A 21185-nucleotide genomic window follows, 5' to 3' on the forward strand; every position below is an offset into this window, starting at 1 on the left:
GATGCAGCCAACCTATTATCTTCCCAGTGTTTTAGGTGCTGCCTTTAGAGATGCAGAGAAGAAATAATTTCCCCATTTTTTGTTTGGTTAAAAGACTATTTATTTTTTCCTGTTGAAAAACTCTGTGTAGTTATTTCCCTTCCTCTCCCAAGTGTAACAGACTAGTCTTGTCGTTTGTGTGTTCTATTCTCCAACAGCAGAAAGAAAAAAATTAGGAAAGTGTAACTGTAGTTCCACAAAAACCAGCTGACAAGACCCTCGAGGAGGAAAGATGCTTCTACTATTTCTGAGAATGACTAGATTTCATGCTCATAGTTTTCCCTTAATGCCTGTAAAAGATACAGCTTTGAGAGCCTGCAAAGCTCTAAGCTTTTCTCATTACTTGTGCACAACAAATGTAGCTGCAGCACAAGATCTTCCAACTTTACAGACAAACACCTTTCCCTTTTTCAAAGAATCAGTTCTAGAGGAGTGAAGCAGTAGGAAATTGTGGCATTATCACCCAGGATGACCCTGCCAAGCTGCAGTGCTAAGTGCCAGTCTCTTGGCTAGCTGGAGAATCATCACTTTGGTCTTGAGAGACAGAATGTGTGCCTCAATACCTCCAGGAGCGAGAAAAATGGTTAAGGGACATTGCAGAGATTATTTCACCTTGAAATACATCTACCTTAGATCTTATTTCTCCAACCCTTTGCAGGTTCAATGGGGGGGAAAAAGGCACCTGCTGAAAAGGAGAATTGATTAAGTTGAAATTTCAGCACTGAGCAGCTATTCCCAGGTGCTGAGAACTCCAGAAACTGATGGAGTTTGCATGCACGAGGGAGGTAAACGTTGGCAGCTCCTTATCAGGTGACAGCAAAACTTCTGTCCTTTCACCTCTGTATCTTGGAGAGAAAAGAGAGAGTGACACAGTGCCCCAGGAGATACTAACTTACAAATTATCAATGTAAGTCTGTTTTAGCAATGCCTTCTTGCTGCTGCTGTCAACAGCTATGAGGATTGCAAATGTATTTTCTCTAAATATTTTGTTGATGGGTGAGATAGCCATAAACATAAACACTTTCATTGTTCAATAGGATCAATATGACTTTGAAGTTGCTTTAGCACTGATGGAAAGTTGTTTTATTTTTAGTTTCTAGGGAGGAGAAAAATCTTTAACTATCTATAGATCTGGAGCCTTTAACATAACACAGCTACCATTTTTATAACAGCAAATCTAGAATAGGACATATGGCAGAACATTTTCTTCATAAGTATTGCACGATCTCAGGACAACACCAGGTTAAATGACAGAATAACATTTATAATTAAAAGAAGATGCTGTGCATTGATTTCATTGACATCTCAGTCACTGATTCTTTGTGTGACCCTGAACAATTAATTTACTCTCTGTTTTACTCTGTGTCTCTACTGTGAAATGAGTCCTTTGCAACATTCAGTTATTGGTTATTGCAGGACTGTGAAAATGGGGACAGAAACTGGTTTGTTTCCATCAAATAAATTATACAGGCTGATATTTTTATACATTTAAATGCCTAACAATTCTCAGTGCTCATTACAAAGAACCAAGACAAAGAAAAGTCTTCTGATGTTCAGTCCTTTCAAAATTATACTCAGCAGGTTCCACAATATATTAAATTGAATAAATCACCAATCAAAAATATTTATAAAAACACATAATTCCAGTAGAAATATTTCATTATGTGTTTTGCCATTTTTCAGGTAAACCTCTGAATTTATTCACCCTCTATAATCATAACTCCACTGTTTATCCATTCCTTTATGTTTTCAGACTTAGCAACATTTTCATTGACCATGCAAGGTGTGATGAGATACCAGGTTTCTTTGCTTTAATTTCAAGTCCTACAAAACTAAATTTCACTGGCCTTGCTAACTAACATTTTGGGGAAGAAGAAAAAGAAGGGAGGGAAACAAAAGAGCATTTACTTGTAATTTGAAACTTGTAACCTGCAATTTTTGGTTATACTGATCTGATCCCAAGTTTAGACTGTGGGGGAGATCTGAAGTCCTGCTCCACAATCATTCAAACACTCCTCATTTATCTCTAAAGGAATAGACAGATTAAAACAGGAAAAAGTGTCTAAAACTTGTCTAGGCATGGATACGGACTGGGCCTGCATTTATTGCTTGGAATTAGGTTGTTCTCAAACCTCACAGATGGATATGCATAATGGAAAACAGAACCAGAATTTGTAATACAATAAATGTAACAATCAAATGTTCACAAGATTTGTATCCTGTTGTCCCCTTAAAGGGTTTCTAGCTCTGTGACTGAGATGCTTAGAAATCACAAATTATCTGTTCATTTTCAGGCAGTAGCTAGCCCAGTTTCAGAATGGACACCTGCAGAAAGTGCAGTGTGGTGTAGAAGCTGACAGTGACCCAGCTCCACATAAACAACATTAAAACCAACAGCAGTTTCAACACCATTCGGGGTTACAGCCTTCAATCAAACAGCTGAGGTCCCTCATATTGTCACAAACCTGTGGCTAAATTATACTACCAATTTATCTACAATAATTTGTGTTCATATTCATTTGGAGTAAAAGCACAGCAGCTTCAACTCTGCAGTTTCTCAATGAATATATTAATTTTGATCTCTTCCTTCTCTGGCATTCTGTCAGGGAGGCATGGCAACATAAAGAAAATAATATGATGCCATAAATAGAAAATTTTTTATGACTATGACCTCAAAATTTTAAAAAGCAGTGGCGTGATCAACTAGCAAATATCAATTGAGAATTTTACAAGGAAAAATTACAGTTCATTAACAAATAATATAGAGAAGTAACCAGCACCTTCTACTGGATGTAAAAAAGTGAGTTTCAAATACTTGTTATTTAAGCATTTATCTGGATTTTTCCATTAGCACCTACAATGCAATATTAAACCATAGCAACCTAGAACCCAGGTATTTAAGCTCTACACAGACAGAAGATGGAGTATATAGGAATGACAAATGAACATTTTCCTTGCTTGTCCTGCCAGCCTGGAGACACAAGCAGGGTCTGATGCCCAGTGACTCCCAGGCTGCTGTTTAAGCCCAGAATGTGCAATGATGGATCCAAATTTTCCTGTGGTAAACCAGTATGAGCCCACATCCCCAGGATATCACCAGCCTGCTGTCAAAATTAGCTTTCCTACTGGTCTGCAGATGTGTAAACATCATTACCATGTCTCTCAGCAATTGTGCAAACAATCCATTGCACCCCACAGATGTGAGAGGGGTTCAACCTTGCTTTGATGGTATTTTTGAAAGAAATTTTCCATGTACCAGAAATACAAATAGACAGCACAGGAAGATTTGCATTCATGCTGGTTCTAGCACTCCTGCACCACAGGATGCTCAAATAGTAGAGCAAGAACTTCTTTGAGCAAACTCAATCTTTGCTGAATTCTCCCTTCTCTTCCTTCCAGAAGCTCATAAAGTTAATAATGAATGGAGAGAACTAAACCAAATAAAAATCTTATTAGAGATTTATTAGAGGACAGGAAAGATAGCTGTTGCTTTTTGGAATAAAGTAGACATCCAAAGCTCCTTGTGCTGTAAAGTAAAACAATGAAAATGCTTGTCCCACAAATACATCTGCTCATGGGGGCAGCCATATACGCCATAGGCATCTAGCTTTTGGAGCTGCCTCGGTATCTTTTGTCTTTTAAACCTCTCCAAAACAGGCAGTGCAGGGAAAGAAGTGGATGCCAGGGACGGGTTGAATTTACATATGTTCTTCCCCAGCATAGAGTCCAGCAGAGACAATATGTCACCAACCTAGGTTTGACAAGCTCTCTGGCTTGTCCATGTCTGGCTGCAAGTGATTTGGACTATTATGCAGGGTTAGAAAGCTGTAACTCAGTTTCCTCCAGCCACAGCATGAAAGGTTGCTTTGGACGGTGTTTTACTTTGAGATTAATCACAATCATGGCCGTGGCCAATGATTACCCTGCTGTGATTTAATTGTACTGCACAGAATAAATCAAAGACAATGGAGTTTGTATTCTTGATACTTTTTGAAAGTATCCTTACTGCTGCTATTACCCATTGGCTGCCCTAGCTAAGGGATTATATGGTTATTTAACATATAAACATAGAGGTGGTGAGCCTTTGTCATCATAACAAGTCATTGTTGAGGTGCTAAATAAAAGGGGACAATTCGGGCCAGGAGCCAGAACAGCTGACAGGCCATGTGGTGCTGGATCCAAAGCTGTGTTCTAACACCAGATACATGTGAGGGCAGCTGCACCATTTAGCTGTGGATCCAGGTTGAGGCTGAAACACCCCAGGCTGGCTTGAATGCTTCCTTCCAAAGTCCAGTGGGTTTCAGCGTTATGGTTTTCAGTTGGGCCCATTTTTAACAAAAGCAAATGCAAATGAGAAGCTACCCAGAAATAGCACTGCATAGCAATTGTGTATATCAATTTATAATGCAATGGCAACAGATGGTGCATTCAGCACTGTCAGAGAAAGCCATTTGGGTTTTGGTGACTATTTCTTTTTTATTTTTGATGGTATATTTACTCTGTCTGTTTTCATTGGTGAGTTGTTTCAACACCTGTACAAAACAGAAACCTACCCCAAGTGAGAGCTGTGTAAACTAGTCTTGGTAACAGATGCAGCTTTGTCAGTCCTGATGTGATTTTCCAACCAGTGGTGTAAATTGTACAGCACACTGCTTTTTGATGGCAACCAACAATGTTCACTTGGTTTCTACATCTGGAAAGAGGGACTAAGTTATAAGGGATCAAGAGAAGCCATTTCCAAAAGCATGAAAGCCTCCTTCAGTTTTTATGAGGCAAGTTTTTTGATAAAGATGAGCCAAGATAATTTATTTTGATGTTGTATTTCATGGAGTATTTGTATTCTATATTTTCTACAATATTTACTGGAAAGTCCAGCATGGTGATCTAAATTCAGGACACACAGCTCAGAGAAGATTAATTTAGACCAGGCTTGGGGCAACACATAGCTTATGCAATTTACTGTCACCACTTCCACTGAATCTTCACTGATTAATTCAGCTGCAGAAAAAAAAGAATAAGTGGCCATTGTATTTTTAAGGGAGGAGCATGGTCAAAGTTGCTGGGTTGTACACTGATACTGCACAGCTCTGAAGTAACCTCCTCTAGTGTCTACAGCCAGTCAGAAATTCTCCAGTCACATGTTTTCATCAGAAATTTTTCATTCATGATGAGACTCCACCACTAAAATCCACCAAATATCTCATGCCCAGAATAAAATTTATGGCCATGATGAACAAAAACAATGTGAAATCCCAGCTGTCTATTGTTGGCACACAAAAAAGCCAATTTAATTTTGAAGAGAGAATCTCAGTTTTCCATTTTCCAGTATCACCCACTCACTCTTTTCTCGCACACTCTGCAAGTCTTATTCTACCCTAATTTAGTCATTTCTTCCCAGAGCAAATACTTGAATCCCAGTCTCAGGAAAATAATAGAATTGCCAAGCTAGAACGTATTTCATCTGCTTGGTCTTCTTTTACCTACCCTCAAGCCCACTGTATTGAATCTTTTAAACAGACAATTCTCTCAGCATAATAAAACCATTTTCCTTCAAGCAGAGTTTCTCTTTGGACAGTACAGGTGAATAAATATGCATCTTTTTGAGGGAGCAACAAACATCAATTTTTACAGCACAGGATTCTGAGTATTCTCTCGACTGCACAGCAAACATCTACACTGGATAAATGGATACAAGGTATTTATCATAAAACAATTTCCCTGTGTCCATCAAAGGTAAATTAAGATTAATGGGAAGTTTTGTAACAATTCTCACACCAGCTCAGACATATAATACCTTTGGTAACTCAGAGAAAGGGTCATTGGGTTGTGAATGATATCCTGAACGGTAAATCCTGATAACCGGGGGGAAAAAGGGGAAAAGAAGAGAAAGAAAGGAATAACCTATGTCCTGTGCTCCTTGAAGACAGGAGGAAAATGACTGAGTTCAGTAAAGCACATGAAGGAAGGAAAATACCTGAATTAAGTGAAACAGTGAATAATCAGAAGTGTTCTTGTCTGGGATGCAAAACAAATTATTTAAATTTTATAGCATTCTCACAGAATGGGGAGCAGACATCCTTGTTTTGTTTGATCTGTTTATAATGTGACATCTCCACAGCAAGGCCTGTGGGACCTGGGACAGTCTGACCACACCACAACGGCAGCCTTTCAATTCTGCAACATTCATTTAAGTATTTATGATAGTAACAACACTGAATTTAACAGCAATCCATTTCAGTTGGGTTGCTGCTGGGAGTCAGTGTGGGGAGCTCCACAGCAGCCTTGGGAGTACAGGAAATCCCACTGGACATGCCAGCCATAGAACCATTCTTCGAGATATAAATGGGAAACTACAAAATATTTACTTGTCAGGGAAGGACATGATTAAAATTAGGTTTCCATTGAGAAGCAAATTAGCACATTATGTTATTTTCATGTATTAAAAAAATGGATCACTGTGAAAAAACTTTGTTTACATACTGCAATCTGTTTACCTGATATTTACAGATAAACAAAATACGCACAGATCTGGAATATATCAATGCAAATCCTATTTTGTCTTCATCCTTTGAACATTATTTTTTGTGAATTTGTTGATAACCTATTATTTCAATAATGAAAAACAGGCAAAAACTTTGTCCAAATAAGCAAATTCCTTTCCTACTTACTATGCAAATAGGACCAAGCTGTATTTTCCATTTCTAATTAAACCTCTACCTGTTCCTCAATCAGGTAATTTGCTAATAGCTTCTTTCTAGGTTATTTTTGGGACTATTTTGAGCAGACTTATTCTGGTTGCTATAATTAAGACTTCTAAAATTAATATTTAAATTTTTTAAATGTTGGACTACGACATCCTGAGAAATAATAAATGCAAGTCTGATTGCAGAGCTGAAGTGAGCTGTTATGTGCATTTGACTTTCTTTAATCCTTCAGTCTGCATCCTTGTTCACTTGGATGCTATTAAACTCTGAAGTTGATTGCATGGGTTGGTTTGTGACTCAGACAGCCAACCCTTCAAGGCACCTAAAAATAATGTTCTGTTTCTTTTGTTAAGGGAAGAATTATGACTGTTCCCGTTTAAGCAACCTGAGCTAGACCTGAGACTGAAAGCCCAGCCTCATCCAACCAATTCAAAACCCTCACATCAAAACTAAAGTACTACTTTTGCAGTGAACAGAAAATCTGTGATCTCACCAGCAGAATATTCAGCTGAGATGGATGTCAGTATCTTGTCAAGTCTGCCTGCAGTTCCGGTCTTGAGGTCTGAGACTCTCTAGTCTTTGGTACCAGCAGGGATATTTGAAGCAGGGAACACAAGAAACAAGTAAAGTAATTGCTCAAAAATAGCAAATAAATCCATCACAGGTTGTTATTATCTGCAGCGAGGTTATGTAAGAAAGAGAGTAGGTGTCCATTACCTTTCATGCCACTGTTTAAAGATCTTCGAGACTGGACTTCTTCAGATGTTTTAAAGGATTGATGTAATATTTTTTTACACTCTAATCTTTCCTTCTTGGAAATCATGTTCTGAATCAGAGTTCTGATTCCTGTAAATTCACCAAAGCATTATGAGCAGGTCAATACAAAGAATGATAATAAAGGCGGACAGAGGAAATAACAAAATCTGCTATGGCGCAAAAATAAAAAAAATAATCACTTTAAGAGTCTGGTTTTCAAAACTGTCTACCCTCAGCCCCATAAAGTGAAACAACCTAACCAGAATTTGTTAGTGAAAAGCTGATTAAGACTCAGTGCAGAAAGGCTGCTTCTCCTGCAGCGACTGAGTTAAACAAGACTTGAATTGCCTTCCAGAAGCTTCTCTCTATTGATTATACAAGAACCTAGGGCAACCACACTCTTAATTAGGATCTTCAATGAAGTACTTAAAATTTGGTGGGATCAGTGCCAACCAAAGCAAATACTCTCACTTTTTTTGTACAAATAGAATGACACATCATGTCTAGAAGATTCACCACTGAAAGTCAAAATCCTGAACTGAGAACAAATGGGGTTTTACCACTTTCTGAGTTGTCTTCATTCAGGGACCTAAACTGGTCCTTGCAATACTATTCTTTTTTTCCCTTTTCTTCCAATGAGGATTTCCCTCTCATTCTGTGTCTTCCACTGCTCCCACATAAAACCATGGTCATGGTGCCAGAGTGCAAGAAGATAGGCTCACACCTCTAAAACAAATTACATCAAAAAACCCCAAAATTATTACAACCAGGCAAGCACATTTGCAAATAGTCCCCAATGCCTCTGCTCACGTCCCACCCTGTCCTTCAGTAAAGAACTGTAGTCTCCTCCTATATGAAAGTTTCTCTTTTGCTCTGTCATTTCAATTGCCTGTTAGTAATTTTACTGTACCTTTCCTAGAAGATGGACATGGAAACTGAACAGTCATTAGGCTCCCTACCATTTATTGTAAAAGTTCACAAGTCTTAGTTTCATTTTGCTTCTGATTGCCCTTTCAATTCTTATTCTTATACTTGAGATTTAATAATATACCATATTAGTTTCTGTGTTACTACAATCATTGCACAGCAATTCCATACACAACTAATTAAGCATCAAGCATCAATCTGAGCTATAGCTCACAAATTTTTTTTAGAGAACATTCCAAAAGAAAACAGAGAATTCAGCCAACGCTTCCCTTATGTGATTTAACTTATCAATAAGAGAGGTTATGACAGTTTCACCTTAATTATCCTAATTTTAAAATTCCTCTTTCAAATCAGAACAGTATTGCAGAATAGATTTCGTGGCTTTAATTATTCCAAAATCATGCACTACTTACAATAATTAACAACTGTCTGTAATTATGGGTGCGTAGGGGTTTCTCTGCTTAATGCAAAGTGCCCTGTTGAAAGTCAAGGTATTTTAGTAGGGGAAGGATATAAATGTCACAGGATATTCTGAATGGAAAGCTTTGCTCTTCTGATAGAGAGCAATGTAATTTTCAAATTAAAGCTTAATTTATTTTATCATCTTTAAAAAAATGCTGACGTATTTTAGAAATCATAAAGAAACATACAAAGATAGATACAGATGATATAGATAGATATAGATGATATAGATATAGATGATATAGATATACATATATAAATAGATATAGATGATATAGATATAGATGTAGATAGATATATAGCTGTATTTTCTAGAAATGTAAGCATGATTATTTTAATGACAGTCTGTCTTATGCAGACGTGCTTTCTGAGAAAATAACAACACTATGTGTATAGTGAAGTGATTCTGGTAACTCCATTCTGTAATTTTCAGAATCAGAAATTAAAAGCACCCATAATATTTACATCTAGTAAACAGGCATCTAATGAATTAATGACATTTTCAAACTGAGAAAGAGGAGATTATTCTGAAAGTGATCAGCAACCTTTTTTTGACTTTCAAACAGGATATCTTTCTTGCTGTAAATATAACAGTGCTGGTGTTTAGAATGGTCAATGTGTTTGAAGCATTTTCTTGAAATAAAATTTAAAAATCAGTCACCTAACATTCACTTTTCCTCTAAATTAGGAAACAATTGTTGTCAAATATGTAAATTATTCGTGACTGTAGTTATAACTGATCTTGATGTGTTTTGTGCTTTTTAGTGTTCATCTTTCTCTCTGTAGATTCACCTTTCCTAGTATGAGAACATGTGCTCGCATACAGAATTGTCCAGCTTTGCTTCTAAAATAATAGCCATGCAACATCAGTATATTTTAAAATGGTTTTTCCTACAGAAACTTACTTTTTTTGTCAATTGCCAGGTTGAAGGCTGCACTCTTGAGCGTGTGCATTGTGTGCAGACATATTTCTGACTCTCATCATGGGGTTGAGATTTCCTCTTGCAGCTTTTGTTCAATAAACAGAAACAAGATCTTTTACAGTCAGGAATCAATGACCATTTGGAACCACTCAAGCTGTACTTTTTCCTCTTGATTATTGTGCATAACAACACTCCCAGTGAATGAAGTTTTGATTGTATTAAGTAGAACTGACGAAAGTCCATTAGAAAAAATGCACTTTCCTATGTTTTCCTATAATGTTCTATAAACTTCTTAAAAGTACCATATTTTTTTTTTTTGTCAACTGGCAGGCAGATGCTGAAATTCACCCCAAATGTCTCTGTACTCGCTAAAAAAGCATTTCATTATAAAGATGCTGCTGCCATCTATTGGGTGACATTACTCTACAAAAGAATTATGTCTTTTCTGGATTCAGCAAGGACAAGTAAATTGTGTCATCACCCTTTTTCCTGTGGAGTTTTATTAGCAACTAGGTTATAGCAACCTGTATTTGGTCTATAAAGTATGCCCTATGTAAAGACTTGGTCCTGTCATTCTTACCAAATTTCAAGGAGACATTTTGGAACAGCAGTGAACTTAAATTTAATGATGTGGCTCTGGAAAAAAGGAAAAAATTAAAAAAACAACAACAAACATACCCCTTAATACTGCCTCACATCTCAGAAAGATCTTGTACAGATGTTTTCATGCAGTGTCACTAGTGGAACTGCATCACTTGCTGTGTTTGAATAAAAGACCTAATTTCCATGTAACTGGCAATCTTTTGCAATACAAAGAGATTTCTGTGATACAGAGACTTCACAGTTGGTTTTTTTTAAGCAACTTAGCGAGGCTTCAAAGAAATATTTTGCCCCTCTAAGACTTGATTTTATTTTCCTATAAAATTTTAATTGAAGTTCTGAATTCCTTTGCGACATCCCTTCATCTACATCTTGGGCACACGAAATGTGTCTTTTTATGAAGAATACAAGCATCAGAAGGATGAGTACTAAAAACACATATTTGAGCTTTGAACATTGTGTTCAGTCCTTAGTGGAGCCACGTGGAAGTAAGAACATATGGTAAAATAAATGAAGCAACTGGGTGAAGTTCCCCTCTGTGCTCTGCCAATTCTGGCAGAACAGAGGCCTTGGAAGCATTGCTCTGCTGCAGAAAACAAACAAATAACATGGACAGCAGAAAACAATGGCAAAATAATGAACAAATCTCTTTCTCTGATTTCATCAATTGCCATTTCTTTCTGACACTGGCTAACTTTGTTTCTCTTCTCTTAGCTACCAGAAGAGCAAGAAGGCATGTTACCTTTGTGGCCCAGGAGGAAATTAGCTGGCTGCAGTAAGTATCACACACATTATTGGTTGCTAAAATGGACTGGTAAAAGGCCAGCAGACAAAAAAAGTGGGAAGAAAACTCCTTTCTACTTTTAAACAGAATATATATGACTCAGAACACCGAAGCAACAGCAAGCTGTACCTGACCACGCTAACTGTACCAGCACTGCTGAATTGCCCTTTGCAACCTCTTTGATTCTTTTATTGCTGAGGTTAAACCCAGACAAGTTTAGCTAACTGTGTGCTGAGGTCAAGAAAAGCCATCACAGACAGTACAAAATTCTTTTCTGCCATGCTTGGAAAAGAACCATTTCTTCAGGCTAGTGTTCTCCTAGGTAAGTATAAATGCCTCCCATTACCATTAAGAGCACAGAAAGGACAGCTATTAAATATTAGACTAGAACTCAAGAGATCTTGCATCTAATTATACTTCTGCTGAAGCATTTCTACATGACCTTGGGCCAGACACACAAAAATCTATCTATGCTTCAGGCTACCACTGGTAAATGGAGATAATGATATATTTGCCCCTTACAGCAGTGTTCTGAGGTTAAACTTAGGTTACTGTAATATTAACATTTGTTTTTCAGTATTGAAACGAGAAAAGCACTTAAAGGTCTATTGCAGCAAGATTAGAGGGGAGTCTTTCTTTTTTGTGTGCCTGCCTTTCCCATAACACATCATTTAAGGTAAAAAGGGTATTCTTTTGGAAACAATCTCTGTTAAACAGCAGCAGGAAGATTTGTGTGTGGAAGAGCACCTACAGACAAAGAACCTGCAGCAGGAGGGGAAGAAAGCTCCACTCCTGTTCTGTGGAAGATTGCAGGACCTGCCAGCAGAAGGGCTGATAATGTCAGCTCAGGGTATTCTAACAGCCAGACTTTCGCCATTATTAAAGGGGAAATGTCTGCAGATGGCAACAGTGTGAAATTATAACCTCTGCCAGCTCCAGTGGCAAAGGGGATATGGAAAAGTGGCACCAGTATAACATCAAAATCATCTTGTGATGTTTTGGCTTTTTTGGCTTTTTTTTTGGATGTACAGAAAGTGAATTTAAAGAAAATACAGTTTAGATTTGCTTTAATAATAATTTATAGCAGCAGTACAATTTGAGTTATACTGTGCTATGCTTCCAGTACTTCTACTGCCCCAATCAACTGACCTTTCTATTTAAGTAGGGAGAGGTTTTCCATAAGGATTCTTATCCTTTCTGCAGTATCTATATCTTGGTGATACTCTGCAGTTCCCTGGAGGGCTACTAACCAAGGTCTCACTTTAATAAGCTCTTGGTCTTTGGTTTCATAGAATCTTGTTTTCTCCCTCAATCCTAATTTGGCCAAGTATCTACTGGTTATACAGTAAATATGCCACAAGAATATGTTAAAAAGAAAGGAAAAGCCACCATCTTACCTTCTCCAGTATGGTTTTCTATCTAAACCAATGCCAAATATCTAGCACATTTGGAATGTTTCTCTAGCAGCAATAAACATCACAAAGAGGTCAAACATTTTCTTCCCTTTAAACCTAAGGGCTGCAAAAGCAAGGAATGCTTTATGCTGAGATTGCCTTTTAGCTGCTCTATAACATCCTACTTGCAACCTAATGTCTAATAAAGCAAATTCTAGCTTTAAAACTGGCATTTTGGATGTTTTAATGCTGTAGAGGCTACATAGACACAGGGTTGAAGATAAGGTTACAGATACCTGTTCAATCTCATTTCTGCAGCAATTAAATCTGGATTGGGTACCAAACGATTTTGAAATGCATTTTTTTCTTAGTCTCCTGGAATGGAATCTTGGTTTTACTTGTCCTGGAATGTGTCCATTGGATTAACACATTCAGTTAAATCTACTAGAAATGTAAATAATTCTTGACCTGTTAAACTGGCATCACACTACCATTCACCCCAGGAAATGAATGGTAACTTGTCAATGCAATGAAAAACAGTTCTTATTCCATCTCTGACCTGAATGGAGCACAGGAAGAAACAGCACACAGCAGTGTCATGAGCTAGAGGAATATGGTATTGGGCTAGTATTTTTGACTTAGTTATCAAGAAAGGGAAAGAATTAACTTCTGGTTAGACAGCAATAATGAAAAATATGTGAGGTGTGTGTAAAACGCATTCTCTCTGTTGTGTGGTTTTTCTTTGGTTCAGGGAATTAATTTAAATCACACTTCTGCTCCAGTGGCCACTTCAAATGCCTCCTTTTACGTTACTCTGCTTCAGAGGTTTGAAGTCTAGTTTCCTAAAGATCTGAAGGCCAATAGCTAGAGCTAAGTCAAAAACACTTGTATCCTGAATACATGAAAGTCAAAATCCTGACTTTGCTAAAACAGAGCATGCCAAGCTCGGCAGGTAGTTGTTTGAAATCTGAGGACCTAACATCAGCCACTTCCCCTCTTGGAGAAGTAGGGAACTTGTCAGGAAAAGAGATTAAAAAGAGAGAAGACTCCACCACAGCAAAAGCCCTGTGTACAGTGAATTATTATCTGACTGCTTGGACAAGAAACAAGGAGGCAATATGGATCCAAAGTCATGTTCTTTCCATGGATCACAGGGTGAAGGGTAGTGTTTATAACTGGGAACTCTGCATGTGCTCAGCAGATGGACTACAGTCAGATGTAGAAGGAGTAGAATGTAACAGATAAAGAATGTCTATATTCCATTTTGTACTCAAACAATTGCAGTCTGTATCTCCAACAGAAAAGACAAGAATCCTAACTCTCCAGAAAACCAGATGTAGCTGAAAGCTCACTAGCAGGACATGGCATGCCTGAAAATTCAGATCCTGTGTGTCTCAGGTCAGATATTTAAAATTACTGGAAACATCATAGTTCCAGCTTCAATCACTTGGAGCCTCCTTTAAGAAAAGAAATAGCAGTATCATAATGAATAAAAAGGAATTGTGCATGTATACTGATGGAAGTCATCACTGACTATCTTCATCGTTCAGGATGATGAACCTCAACCATTCTGGGATCTTTATTCCATGCAACGCACTAAACAACATAACAAATTTGTAGATAAAATGACAAAGATATAGTGTAATTAAAGAGCATACCCCAGAGCTTTGACACCAGGAAAGGTGCAGCTGGAGATCAACCTTAATTCTTCATTATGATAATTCCTAAATTTCAGTGGCTGAATGTACTCATGAAACAGAAATTTAGGGAATAATTCTGAGAAGAGAGAGAAGTGTTCTAATAATTCACAGTCACTTCGATGTACTCATGACATTTTTGTTTACCTCATCTTCTCAGTGTATTCTTTTCTGCTTCACCTCATTTCTTCTCTCTTTCTTGCCTGTATTTTTCCAGGCTCCTCCTTTTCTTTCCAGGCTTCCAAAGTTTTAAGTCTCAGTAATCTGCACTGAACACAAATAAAACAAGAATATAATAACCTCTAAAATAAAAAACTATGACCTTCCTCCCCCAGTCCCCTTTCCTCAGGAAAAAAGAGATTGAGAGAGTTCATCTAATGGTACTAGCTCTTTTTATCTACTTTTTATTTCAGCCTGTAAAGTAATACTATGGATGGAAGGAGATAAGTCAAAAGACAGAGAGCTCCTTGTATAAAGGGGTTTTGCTTCCTTTTGTAGCAGCCCCTCAGAGAATCAATAATTGAAGCAAACAGATGGATATTCTGCTGTATTAATTCTCTAAAGTTCAACCTAAAAAATTTACTTGTACAGTTAGTTATGTAGTGCAGCCTCCTCCAAAAAAAGCAGAAACAAGACAAATTCTAGTTTACAATGTCAGTGAAAATACAAATTATTTTGTAACTTTTATATTTCCTGGGTTTTATCCAAATGCCTCTGACTCCAATTTCATTTTTGATGTGCACTGGATTTCTCACCTTTCTCCTTTCCCCTCCCTTGACAAGCATTAATTATTTGTACACCACACATTCCTGAAGGGCACACACTTTTTCACACAGGAACAGAGACAAATATTTAAAGCTGGGGTGAAAACAGGAAAACATTTATTAGCCCCCAAAGTCAATGCTTTGCAGGGCAGAGATAGTAGTGCAATCATGCCTGTAATAAGCAGAGATCATGGCAAAGGGGAGCAGAGGACAGCAAGCTTCTTCCAGCATCCCAAACTCCACTCATCGAGCAGCTGTTTTGGAAACCCATTAGAACAGCGTTATAGCCATTCCTGTAGCTGCCAAATGATACCTAATAAACATTAATAAGTCTACTAAAGGAGAAGCTTAGCTATAAAATTTGGAAGGCTTTCAGTCATATTTTCTGTCAGCTGAGTCTGATGTCACTTAAGAAAATTCTGTAATTTCACTGCATACTGTAGACATCTCAGTCATTTAAGCTGTAGTTATCCTTTACAGAACCACCTCAAGACAATAGAATTAACTAAAACAAGATTTAAACCATGAGAAAGAGAAAATAATATTAGAATAATGTTCTTGAAGCATAGATAATTTAATTGAAATTATTTACCTAATTTCAGATTAAAATGAGAAATTATTTTACCTGTGTGTTTATGGTGTTGGCACCTGAGACACTGGTTTTAACAACAAAGAAGGAAAGTGATAAATTGTGACTGGATTGAAAGAAAACCAAAACTTGTTTTATATTTGAGTCATTGTGAGTCAGTGAATTCAGCAAACTTCACATCAATCAGGCCAAATCCTGGACTCACAATATTTGGGAACTGCAGATGATCAGACTGCTCCTGATTTGGTGGTTTCCTCTCCTCCCCTGGGTCCAGGTGTCCCTGATTCCAGCTGAGGTGTCCAGCTAAAGCTGCACAGCACCCTACTGAGGCTCCCTGCAGCTGATCCAAAAGCCACGTTCGCTGGATGAGCTGAACCTGCACTGTAATAATAACAAAGTATTTGCTATTTATATTATTTCTGTGTTCAATCAATTTTTCAGCATCAGTTCTCTATAATAACCCTGTAGGCCCTACAATAAATTAAGCTGTACATAGCAGAGCAGCTGTAAGGATCTATAGATCTGCAGATTGTTTGAACCACAGCAACAACTCTTCGTGTTCAGTACAATAACATTCAATTAACTCTAATAAGTGTAAGTTTTGATGTTTAACCCAATGCCTCTCTAAGGATATGCTTGCAAAGGAGGTGTAGCTATTAGCTGGTAAAATATAACACCATCTGATTAGGACAAATTATTTTCAAAACATAACTGCCATAAAAAGCTAGAATGAAAGACAAATTGACAGAACAACTGCTGCTAAATTCTATTTTCAGCATTGTAAGTGGGATAATATACCATAATTTATTTTAATGAGTAACAATTAAGAAACAGTTTCTTGAGTTGCATGTAATTTCTTTCAGTTATTAGTTATTAGTTGTTCATGCATAAATGTGTTTTAATATTGGCTTATCTGAGCTCCAGTAGGTGATTAAAGCCTGTCAGAATATCAATTTTTTTGGGGTTTAGATTTATACATTGCAGAGACAATTCTAGCACAAGGCATTTATAAGAAAGAGATCAGTGAAACTTAGAGAAATATTCCTTAAATATTACCAAAAAATATGTAAAGCAATATGAGAAAGATGTCAGAGAAAATCTTGATATGCTTAACATTGAGTTTTGTTTTATCTAACTGCAGCTACAGTTTAATGGCCTCTGTCTTAATAAAATATTTAAGTTAACCTGGCTGCAGAGTGACTTATTATACTACATATTCCTTTCCTTTATTAGGATAAAGAAATATTATCATGGGAGGCTATGCTAACAAGCCTCGACTTTGCTTTTATTGTTAAAGAATAAGTTCACCTCTCAGAGGAGCGTAAAGACCTAGAGAAACTGGCACCTCTTAAACTGAAAAGGCATTCCACTTATCTTACAGAAAGCAGCCTGTTTTGTGCTCAGAAGAATGGCTTACAACAGCCTCTCTGCTATCAGTCAGTCTCATGTAACACAATATTTATTGTGTTTGCTCTTACCCGAGCTCTGGGGGTTAGGGGGGGAGAGAAACAAATGCTGAGCAATTCTCTTCAGAAGGCAAACGCTAACCTGACCTGAGGTGCTGCACTGTAGCCTCGTCAGTGGGGATCTCATGGGAATCAATGCCAGTTCTGAAAAACTCATCCATGGAAATGTACTTAACCAGGATATAATGAATTATCTCACTACAGAGAATTTGTTTCTTTTTAACTTACAGTACTCTGTCAGGTTATATTTATGTTCCTAAGGCCTCTGTGCATCCAGAAACTTAGGAACAATGAATAAACCTTTGAAGATTATTTTGGCAGTTGAACTGTAGGTCATTAAAGTTAGATTAAATTGCTTCAATAAATGTGGATCTAACCATTACACACATATTGCTTTTGCTATATTTTAAAACATATTTCTTATTTCAGTTACGTTCAGCCATCTCAAGATAACATCTCACTGAAATTAGTAATTTTCTATGGCAACAACCTTTCAGGCCAGTAAGTAATGCACCATGATTTACGAACCACTCTTAATTACAAACAGTTTTTGTGGCAGTTGGATAATAAATAAATGTCAATTAGGCTTATATTTCAGCGTCCCATGGATCTGAATTTCAGTAGAAACCAACAACTTTGCTCATTTGAGCTCTGCAGAGAGGCTTGGTACTGAGGTAATTTTTAACTATTAGAAGAATTGAAGAAAAAATATGAAGCCATTTCATTTTACTGTTTCTAAACAAATTAAGTTTTGTCTGGGAAAGACTGCTGTGATCAGCATGAAGGTTTCCTGCATGCCATTTCTCAGGATGCTGGGGATGGGTTTTTGTGAGGATTCCTTACTTGTTTTTCCATTGCAATGAAGCAAAGCCTATATTGTGGAGATACAAGGTTGACTAAATCCTTCTTAAGGCAGCAGCACAGAGTACCTGAGCAACACAACACAAGGAGTATTACAGTCTGCATAACAAATTTATTGAAGCCCTTATTTTCCTGTGCATTTAAAATCTTTTCTTTTCCTACTGAAGATTATATTCATCCTGAAACATTACCCCTCATGTGTTCAAATGACAAGTGCTGATGAAGGTAAAGCTGATCAGCCGCAAGACTCCCACTGATGAACATTATAAAGTTTCTGTTGTTCAAACAGCTCAGTTAATTATCCAAATGTGAAGGATATCAGAAGGGGACCTGCTGAGCTTTACAGCTGACTTCCAGGGAATTATCCATAATAGAGCTGTTATAAGAAAATTATGACAGACACAACGCACAGGGACCTCTGCCTACCTCCCTGGAGGATTTGTGCAGCACCTCACAATCAGAATTAGGACTTTCCTCAGAATCAAAGAGAAGCTACACTTTGCCAGGGAAAAGCATCCAATCAACTTCGTGGAGTTTTATCACATAAACCCAGAGAGGATTCTAGACTCATGCATATTAATTGCCTGCTGCAAGAATGACTGGCATTCCTCTGGTGCCAGGGACTGCTTGCTCAAATTTAGGTTCTCAAAGTTATTATCATGCCTTGTCCACAGTTAAATATGTAGTCCTTGCTGCCTCTGTGTGAGGTTTTTGAGAAGCCATACAATCCCTTTACAACAAGCACTCGTGGTGGATCTTCATGTGACTACAATTTTGGCTTTTTGAGCTTTGATGGACCTGGGACATGTCACAGCAAAATAATTCAGGGCCAGGCAGCTTCAGTGACTACTGAAGAGAGTGAAAGAAGGAGCAGTATTGAAGTGAATTGGAATTTGTTCAAATCATCTTCTAGGAAAATCAGAATTTAACAAATCTGCACAGCACTGGCTGATACTGCAGCAGCTAAAGCTGTGTGACATCTTTATGTCATGATCACAGCCACTTAGGCCAAACCAAAAGATACCAAACACTTCCTTCCCCTGCCAGATACCATCATAATTTGTGCACACACCACAGTGCTGTCGCAGCACAATGCTACTGAGTAGTTGTTATTTTCAACTCTTTCCAGTAATCACTCTCCAGTCCAAGTGCAAAGAATTCAATTCACCTGTGTGGGAGTGCCCAGGCTGGGGAAAACTGCACAGCCTTGTGTTCAAGCTATGAAAGAGAGAACTGAAGGCACCAAGGAAGGTTTTACTGAGGAGTTAATATTTGAAAATGAACTGAATTTGTTTATCCAAAGCAAATAATTAATTTTCCATGGCAAACAGTGGGAAACATTGATACTGTCATATCTTACACCGAAGTTCACCATGACAATTATAGCAGCCTTTTTGAGAAGCCTACCACCATTGCATGTAGACATTATCAATTAATCATTTCTCCACATTCCTAATTTTTAATCTCTCTTTGAGATATTATTTAACTTTGCATTATACCTTCTAAGCAGGTGCACCTAACAGCTTCTATGGAATAATGTGCAGCAGAATGAGCAATTTTGGGTGTGATAATGTCAGTGAAAATTTTGCCCTGCTAACCAAAGCCAAAACCAGTGAAACATTTCTGTGATAGAACCATTCAATTTCCTTCCCTCCCTCCCTCCCATCCAGAGGTTTTTGCCAGCTTAGTGACTGAAAACTACATAAATTCCTGTTCTACAAAATTCTTCATCAGTAAGATTGAAAAAAAGATGTCATTATCTTGGCTGATGTAGCTGTATTACCTCCAGCACAGCTGCTTGCACTGCACTGTGTTTGGCACAGCATTTTATATGAGAACTTTGCCTTGTGAACTCTGACCAGCATCAGCTCAAGGGTCAGTGGCCCAAGCACTGATGAAAGCCCTGTGAAAGTCTTATGCCCTATCTAAGAATTTAGTTTTACAGTTTTATTTCCATGTAATTCTACTTCTACTGGCAAAAAAATTCCAGCCTGGTACAATCAGAATTGCCTCTATCCCATCACAAGAAAGAAAGTCTCAGAATTAAGTCAAACACAAACAGCAGGGGTGAAATGCATCAGAAATTTGCAGTATGTAGCAAAACCTGGTAGAAAGAGTATTGCAGCTCCCTAACAGCATCATATAAAGATGTGCTCATCTATTGTTGAACTTAATTATTAAAATAGCAAAACATTAATATGGTAATGACACACCAAAGCACGTGTGGGAGTTTCACTCAATTCTTCTGTTTCTGTGACTATTCACCCAACCACTCAACAAATGCAAGATGCTTTTCAGGTTTTATGTTACAAGCTCCAGAAAAAAGATTTTAAGAGTATTGTTCATTGACCAGGTAGCCATTCTGAAAAAAGAAAAGGACTTAAAGTAGGGAAGGTTTTGGTCTGCAAAAGAAATAATTACACTCCACTGTTGCTGGGAAACCACTAGCTAAATAAAACTTTAATTTGTTTTAAATGCAAAGAACATACTTTAAATATTTGGAATATAAAGTCACAGATGAAACTTCTCCATTCCTTATTCTCTCCAAATCAGTGTCTTGGCAGCCCATTAGATTTAGAGGATTAATTGATTCTTCCTTTCAGCACTTGAGTCAAACCCCAAACCAAACTACACCCACCCCCCCAGCCCACTCCTCCTAAAACTATTTTCCTAAACTGATTTTCATAAAATGCTATATATTTTTTCCTAAACATTAACAGGAAAAATACATGTTATATAAAATATTAATATTACTTTAAAATTTATTTTCACTTCAAACACTTTGCAAGAAGGAAAAAGCTGCTCCTGTAGAATTTCTTGGATTTCTGGAAATGGATCTTTGGCATTTCGAATCAATAGCCCAGTGATACAAGTATTCATTCACTCAGAACAAGAGGCCTTAGGGTTAATTTCCTTCATCACTACTGAAATAAAGAAAAATTTTCCAATGGTTCATGAAAGTGCATTAACCACTGAGCTATTGGTGACACACAAATCAGAACACTGGGAAGTATTGTCTGAAAAGGTGGAACACAGGATGTCTCTGCATAGCAAAACTGCTTTGTAGGTCTGAGAGGAAAAAAGCAAATTTTGGCTCCACTACCTGTAGTCTGGCAGATTCACATTCCTAAGCAGTAGCTCTTACCAAGATTAGTGAAGACCAAAGCAAAAAAGCTAGAGAATAAAAGCCACAGCAAATGCTACTTTTAACCTAGACAA

At 37.5% G+C, this 21185-nt stretch overlaps 1 long non-coding RNA gene across 1 annotated transcript in view; it reads left to right on the top strand.

Annotated features, from left to right (window-relative positions):
• Positions 1–21185, top strand: part of LOC146437742 (uncharacterized) — a 46257-nt gene that overhangs the window by 18745 nt on the left and 6327 nt on the right. The window contains exons 3-4 of the long non-coding RNA XR_014851512.1: positions 11126–11186; positions 17535–17606. This is a non-coding gene — a long non-coding RNA (uncharacterized LOC146437742). The remainder of the gene's footprint in view (positions 1–11125; positions 11187–17534; positions 17607–21185) is intronic.

Source organism: Lichenostomus cassidix, chromosome 4 (assembly GCF_008360975.1).
Source record: "Lichenostomus cassidix isolate B80296 chromosome 4, HeHo_3.0, whole genome shotgun sequence".
Taxonomy (NCBI): domain Eukaryota; kingdom Metazoa; phylum Chordata; class Aves; order Passeriformes; family Meliphagidae; genus Lichenostomus; species Lichenostomus cassidix.